This window comes from Cervus elaphus, chromosome 20, assembly GCF_910594005.1.
Source record: "Cervus elaphus chromosome 20, mCerEla1.1, whole genome shotgun sequence".
NCBI lineage: Eukaryota > Metazoa > Chordata > Mammalia > Artiodactyla > Cervidae > Cervus > Cervus elaphus.
In genome coordinates, this window is record NC_057834.1 from 44,304,192 (window position 1) to 44,312,437 (window position 8,246).

Consider the following 8,246-nt stretch of genomic DNA (forward strand, 5'->3'; position numbering starts at 1 on the left):
ACATATAAATCTATTTTTTTGCAAATTATTTTCCCTTATAGATTTTTTAAAAACTTTTTTATTTTATATTGGAATGTAGTTGATTTATGCGGTTGTGTTGGTTTTAGATGTATAGCAAAATGATTCGGTCATACATACATATAAATAAAATTTTTTTGAAGATTATTTTTCCTTACAGATTTTTAAAAAACTTTTAAAATTTTATATTGGAATATAGTTGATTTACACAGTTGTGTTGGTTTTAGGTATATAGCACAGTGATTCAGTCACACATACATATGAATCTATTTTTTTCTGATTATCTTCTCTTATAGGTTTTAAGAAATTTAAAAAATTTTATATTATAGTCGATTTACAATGTTGTGTTAGTGTCAGAAGTACAGCAAAGTGATTCAGCCGTCATACTTTTTGCTCAGCTGTCACTCTGTGCCTGGAGCTGTGCTGGGAACACAAAGATGCATAAGGCACAGGCCCCGATGGGATGCTACCACGTGTACCTCTGCTCAAGGAGACAGGGGACCATGGGAGCCCGGTCTCCCAGCCCCCACACTGCAGACAGGCCTTAGGGTGGGGCCTGCATCTTGTAGGAGGCTGGACAGCCACGATGCCAGGCTTTGGAATGAGACTGCCTAAACTTGTGTCAGTGAGTTCCATGTCTCCGCCTCAGTTTTTTCTTATGAAAAATGAGAACCCATATCCATTGAAAAAGAGTTGCAGTGATCAAACAAAGCAACATGTGTAAAACTGAGTTCAGTATTTGGTGTTCAGGAAGCTCTTGATAAATGTGTATATTAGTTGCTCAGTCGTGTCTGATTCTTTACGACCCCATGGACTGCAGCCCGCCAGGCTTCTCTGTTCATGGAATTCCCCAGGAAAGAACACTGTAGTGGGTTGCCATTTCCTGCTCCATGGGATTTTCCTGAACCAGGGATGGAACCCGGGTCTCCTGCATTGCTGGCAGATTCTTTACCATCTGAGCTATCAGGATACATATTCCCACTGTTAAGAAGAAGGTTTGGATACTGTTGGAATGAGGTCAAGGGACCCTTGCTTCACCAGCCCTGGGATCAATACTTGCTGCTTCTTGTTTTCTACATGGCTCCCTCTGTGCCTCCTCCCTGGCGAGCTTGGTTGTCAGACAGAAATTCTTCTTCATCACAGCTATTAAGCTGAAGTTCAAGGGCTCCTGTGCCCTGAGGGGCAAAGGGTTGGGTGGAGGGTGGATCGGGGGCACTTTCACTTGGGAGAGGATTTCCCGCACAGACACACAGATGAGCTGTCAGGACAAGGCCAGGCTCTCTATTGAGCAGAGCAGCTCATGCATGAGAGCAGATTGTGCCAGTTCTGTAGAGCACGACCCCTCAGACGGGCTTCTCCTGCTAACAAAGTTATCTTTCCCAATCTGCTTAGGCAGAAGAGGGACACACTTCTGGTCCTTGTACTGAGCACACAGCGCGGACAGGACCCGGGCCAGGGCCGGGGCTGGGCCTGGCTCTGAGCGTTTCTCCTCATCTCCTCCCCTCTCCGTGGTCCAAGTCTTGGGTTCTCCTCGGCTGCCCCATCACCTTGGCCGTGGAAAGTGGCCACTGGCTGGCCAGGGGTGAGCCTAGAGAGTGTCCTGGCCTTCTAGGTACCTGAGAGAGGCTCTCAGAGACATCTCAGCAGAGGGGTAGGGAAAGAGGCTGCTGCCACCTAAAATTCACTAGTGTGGGAGCAGTTATTGAAATTCTAGGGCAGTGGGCCTGAAACTGTAGTTTCAGCACTATAGTTTAAGCATGCAACATCAGCATTGCCTGAGAACTTTCTGGAAAGCAGACTCTCAAGCCTGGACCAAGCCTGGACCTACCGAATCAGAATCTCTGGGATGAGAGTCCAACAAACTGTTTTAACAAGCCCTCCAGGTGATTCCGAGACTGCTGGAGGTAGCCCCCGCTACTAGAATTGATCATCCCAGCCCTAGTTCCCCAAACTTTCTTTGTATACACTTCTCCCATATCCACTGCCTTTCCTGACACTCTGCTGCCAAGACAAAGCCCTAGAAACCTTTCTTTGGATCTATCCAGAAAACACAACTCTTGTGATTTCCCTGATGGCTCTCAGCTACCATATTAGCCCATCCTCCATCTGTAATATGGGCTTCTCTGTTGGCTCAGTGGTAAAGAATCTGCCTGCAGTGCAGGAGATGTGGGTTCGATCCCTGAGTCGGGAAGAGCCCCTGGAGAAGGAAGTGGCAACCTACTCCAGTATTCTTGCCTGGAGAATCCCATGGACATAGGAACCTGGCGGCCTACAATCCATCGGGTTGCAAGAGTTGGACACGACTGAGCGACTAAGCAGCAACAACAACCGTCTGTGATACCGTAAATCAGAAGGGGATAAAAAACATTTTTATACATTTTATCTCCATTTTATCAAGCCCCGGTGAGGTTAAGTAATTTGCTCATGGTCACAGAAAGAAAGGGGCAGGGCAAGAACAGAAATCACATCTGCTTGACTCCAAAGCCTGTGTTTGCTCTGGCTGCTCATCTTGTCTCCTTTAATTAGGAGATTCAGTGCTACAGTGCTGACCTTTCAGAGCATTTGGGGTCTCTATTCTTTGTTCTATCCAGTTAACATCTGGGTATTTAACTTTTTTTCTTTTTTTTGCTTGTTCTGGGCAAACAACATAGCTGCAAATATTTTCTAAATAGATGAATTCTCTTGCCATATATCCATATTAAAAAACTACAAATGTATTGCACGAATACTTGCACATTGAAAAAAATTAAACAATATAGGAGCCTAAAAGATAAAAAGTAAAGATCTCTTTTTACCCCCTTCTTCCCCATGAGCACTGTAACCATGCTTGACAATTCACTGTGTGTTCTTTCAGACACTTTTTGCTTTTTTCACTTAGTATATCTTGATATATTTGAAGTATACATATAAAGTAATGGCATCCTTTTAATGTCTGCAGTAGTATTCCATAAAAAGGACATCCTATAAATTTGTTCAGTATGTTCTCTATTGAAGGACACTTAGGTTGCTTCCTCTTCTTTTTTTTTTTTTTGCTATTACAAATTTTTAAAATAAATACCCACGTATAGATATTTTTGGAATGTATATATTACAATATTCCAGCACGTGCTGGAATATTTTTGAAGGATGTCTTCTTAGAGGTTAGAATTGGTTATTCAAAAGATAGGTAAAATTTTTAAGTTGATGGGATCCTACCAATTACTCTCAAACCAGACTGCACCAGACGGTGTTCTCGATACAGATTGTGAGAGGGCTCTTCATGACATATTCTTACCATCACTTACTATTGTCTGTCTTTACATTTTTTGACAATAGGCTGGGCAGAAAGTATTTTTTGATTTGCATTTTTCTGCTTACTAGATAGATGGAGTGACTCATTACATGTTTACTAGCCATTTGCATTTTTTCCCTCTGAGTTGCCTACTCATATCCTTTGTCCATTTTTGACAGGTTATTTGCCTTTTCCCCATTGATTCATAAGGTCTTTTTATAGATTATGGTTATTATTTCTCTATCATGTATGTTGTAACATTTTTTTCAAACTATCACTTGTAATTTCTGTAACTTCGCTTTTAGCATGTTTTGCTATACAGAGGATTTATATTTTTACCTAATTGAATCTCTCATTTAAAAATGTATGGTTCCTGACTTTGTGCCTGGCTTGGAAAGACCTCTATGTCTCATTAAAATTCAGGAAATCAGTTAGAAAAAAAAGTCGCCAGAGTAGACTGTTTTAGTTCAGCATTTAAGCCCGGACCCTTGAAAAAACTGAATTGTCAGAGCAATATGAGTACTGTCTATTCTCCTCCTAGTTTTTAGCCTCTTTTTCTACTGGCTTTTTTTTTTTTTAACTAATAAAGAAATTATACAATTTTTATTCATCAACTTGGTGTAAGTGGCAACAAATTTCATCATCATCATCACCATTTTCAAGGACCTATTCTGATTTGCAAATCAGAAAACCAAACGTAGGAATCATCTGTGTCCTTTTGCTTCTTATAGGTGTTTTTATCTTGCCTCCTTATCATTCTGAATGCCTGATTTTTTCCTTATATTCAGATATTATGGATGGGTGGAGAAAGAGAGAGCAAGAATGTTATTATTTTCTATTTTACAGTCATATTTTCTACCCTCTTATGAGGAGGAACTTTTATCTTTATCTTTTTGCCTCTCCTCGCACCCCCTATTTTGGTGGCAGATAAAATAGCTATAGTCTGGGTCAGTTACCCAGAATTCCAAAAAAATCCCTGTCTCTTACTTATTCCTTTACTAATACTTGATTTCTTTTTGACTTAAGTAAGGGGTTTGAATCTGACTAGATTAATTAGAAAGAGTATGGTTATGGCAGCAGAAAAATTTCATTGTCTATGGCTTAATATAGTAGATCTCACAATCACTAAGGACTTAGATCTTCATCCTTGAAGTAGGGATAATGCCAATCTCTTGTAAATCATCTAACATGGCTCCTAATCCAAAGAAGACTCAAAAGAAACATTCAGTTCAGTTCAGTTCAGTTGCTCAGTCACGTCCAACTTTTTGTGACCCCATGAACTGCAGCACGCCAGTCCTCCCTGTCCATCACCAACTCCCGGAGTCCACCCAAACCCATGTCCATTGAGTCGGTGATGCTATCCAACCATCTCATCCTCTGTTGTCCCCGTCTCCTCCTGCCCTCAATCTTTCCCAGCATCAGGGTCTTTTCCAATGAGTCAGCTCTTTGCATCAGGTGGCCAAAGTATTGGAGTTTCAGCTTCAACATCAGTCCTTCCAATGCACACCCAGGACTGATCTCCTTTAGGATGGACTGGTTGGATCTCCTTGCAGTCCAAGGGGCTCTCAAGAGTCTTCTCCAACATCACAGTTCAAAAGCATCCATTCTTCTGTGCTCAGCTTTCTTTATAGTCCAACTCTCACATCCATACATGACCACTGGAAAAACCACAGCCTTGACTAGATGGACCTTTGTTGGCAAAGTAATGTCTCTGCTTTTTAATATGCTGTCTAGGTTGGTCATAACTTTCCTTCCAAGGAGTAAGCGTCTTTTAATTTCATGGCTGCAATCACCATCTGCAGTGATTTTGGAGCCCAGAAAAATAAAGTCAGCCACTGTTTCCCCATCTATTTGCCATGAAGTGATGGGACCGGATGCCACAATCTTAGTTTTCTGAATGTTGAGCTTTAAGCCAACTTTTTCACTCTCCTCTTTCACTTTCAGCAAGAGGCTCTTTAGTTCTTCTTCACTTTCTGCCATAAAGGTGGTGTCATCTCCACCTCTCAGAATATTGGAAATAAAAGCAAAAATAAACAAATGGGACCTAATTAAACTTAAAAGCTTTTGCACAACAAAGGAAACTATAAGCAAGGTGAAAAGACAGTCTTTGGAGTGGGAGAAAATAATAGCAAATGAAGAAACAGACAAAGGATTAATCTCAAAAATATACAAGCAACTCCTGTAGCTCAATTCCAGAAAAATAAATGACCCAATCAAAAATGGGCCAAAGATCTAAATATACATTTCTCCAAAGAAGACATACAGATGGCTAACAAACACATGAAAAGATGCTCAACATCACTCATTATCAGAGAAATGCAAATCAAAACCTCAACGAGGTACCATTACACGCCAGTCAGAATGGCTGCTATCCAAAAGTCTACAAGCAATAAATGCTGGAGAGGGTGTGGAGAAAAGGGAACCCTCTTACACTGTTGGTGGGAATGCAAACTAGTACAGCCACTGTGGAGAACAGTGTGGAGATTCGTTAAAAAACTGGAAATAGAACTGCCATATGACCCAGCAATCCCACTCCTGGGCATACACACCGAGGAAACCAGAACTGAAAGAGACACGTGCACCCCAATGTTCATCGCAGCACTGTTTATAATAGCCAGGACATGGAAGCAACCTAGATGCCCATCAGCAGATGAATGGATAAGGAAGCTGTGGTACATATACACCATGGAATATTACTCAGCCATTAAAAAGAATTCATTTGAATCAGTTCTAATGAGATGGATGAATCTGGAGCCCATTATACAGAGTGAAGTAAGCCAGAAAGATAAAGAACATTACAGCATACTAACACATATATATGGAATTTAGAAAGATGGTAATGATAACCCTATATGCAAGACAGAAAAAGAGACACAGATGTACAGAACAGACTTTGGGACTCTGTGGGAGAAGGCGAGGGTGGGACGTTTCGAGAGAACAGCATCGAAACATGTATATTATCTATAGTGAAACAGATCACCAGCCCAGGCTGGATGCATGAGACAAATGCTCGGGCCTGGTGCACTGGGAAGACCCAGAGGAATCGGGTGGAGAGGGAGGTGGGAGGGGGGATTGGGATGGGGAATACATGTAACTCCATGGCTGATTCATGTCAATGTATGACAAAACCCACTACAATATTGTAAAGTAATTAGCCTCCAACTAATAAAAATAAATGGAAAAAAAAAAACCTGGAAATAGAACTGCCATATGACCCAGCAATCCCACTCCTGGGCATACACACCGAGGAAACCAGAATTGAAAGAGACATGTGTACCCCAGTGTTCGTCGCAGCACTGTTTATAACAGCCAGGACATGGAAGCAACCTAGATGCCCATCAGCAGACGAATGGATAAGAAAGCTATGGTACATATACACAATGGAATATTACTCAGCCATTAAAAAGAATTCATTTGAATCAGTTCTAATGAGATGGATGAAACTGGAGCCCATTATACAGAGTGAAGTAAGCCAGAAAGATAAACACCAATACAGTACACTAACGCATATATATGGGGTTTAGAAAGATGGTAATAATAACCCTATATGCAAGACAGAAAAAGAGACACAGATGTACAGAACAGACTTCTGGACTCTCTGGGAGAAGGCGAGGGTGGGATGATCTGAGAGAATAGCATTGAAATATGTATATTATCAAGTGTGAAACAGATCGCCAGTCCAGGTTGGATGCATGAGACAGGTGTCAGGGCTGGTGCACTGGGATGACCCAGAGGGATGGGATGGGGAGGGAGGTGGGAGGGGGGTACAGGATGGGGAACACATGTAAATCCATGGCTGATTCATGACAAAGTATGGCAAAAACCACTATAATATTGTAATTAGCCTCCAACCAATAAAAATAAATGAAAAAAATAAACAGCAGAGAAAAATAAAATAAAATTGCATTAAAAAAAAGGGTGGTGTCATCTGCATATCTGAGGTTATTGGTACTTCTCCCAGCAATCTTGATTCCAGCTTATGCTTCCTCCATCCCAGCATTTCTCATGATATACTCTGCATATAAGTTAAATAAGCAGGGTGACAATATACAGCCTTGACGTACTCCTTTTCCTATTTGGAACCAGTCTGTTGTTCCATGTCCAGTTCTAACTGTTGCTTCCTGACCTGCATACAAATTTCTCAAGAGGCAGGTCAGGTGGTCTGGTATTCCCATCTCCTTCAGAATTTTCCACAGTTTATTGTGATCCACACAGTCAAAGGCTTTGGCATAGTCAATAAAGCAGAAATAGATGTTTTTCTGGAACCCTCTTCTTGACCTGTAACATGGATGAAAAATGGGACATACCTTACTGAGATATTTTGAGGATTAAAGAAGAAAATAGGGAATTTTACAAATGTGACACCAAGGTTCTTAGGAAGCAATTTTGGTTCCTTTTAGGGTAATGTATACTCACACCACTAGATGGCGGCATCAACACAGCGAGCTGACGAAGATGATTCTGTCAGCCGTCCAAGGAAACAGGGGATCCCTATTTCATTTTCTTCTGAATGTAATAAGTTTGACAACAGTTATCACAGTTTAGCTTTCATTTTTGCTTCAACTAATTTATTACTGTCAAAGTTTAAACCATAGACTTTCCCTAAGGAATGGTTGGAAGTGGGACCCAGAGGCCAGAGAGGTCTTTCTGAAACACAAACTTGGCCTGCCCTATACTAAAAACCCTTCCATAGGTTGCACATAGAGGTGTTGTTCAATATTTTTATTTCAAATTAAACCTTATTGTGTAGTTGAGTCACTTGGGTCGGGGCTGATGAGCCCCAAGTCCTGCCTCTCAGGAGCTCCAGGAAACAAGTTTCAAAAACCACTTCAGGATGAAGCTTGTGCCTTTTAACAAAGCAAATAGGGCCCTCTGCTGCCTGGCTATTTGAAACAGCCAAGATATGGGAGTAACCTAAGTGTCCATCAACAGATGAATGGTTAAAGAAGATGTGGTA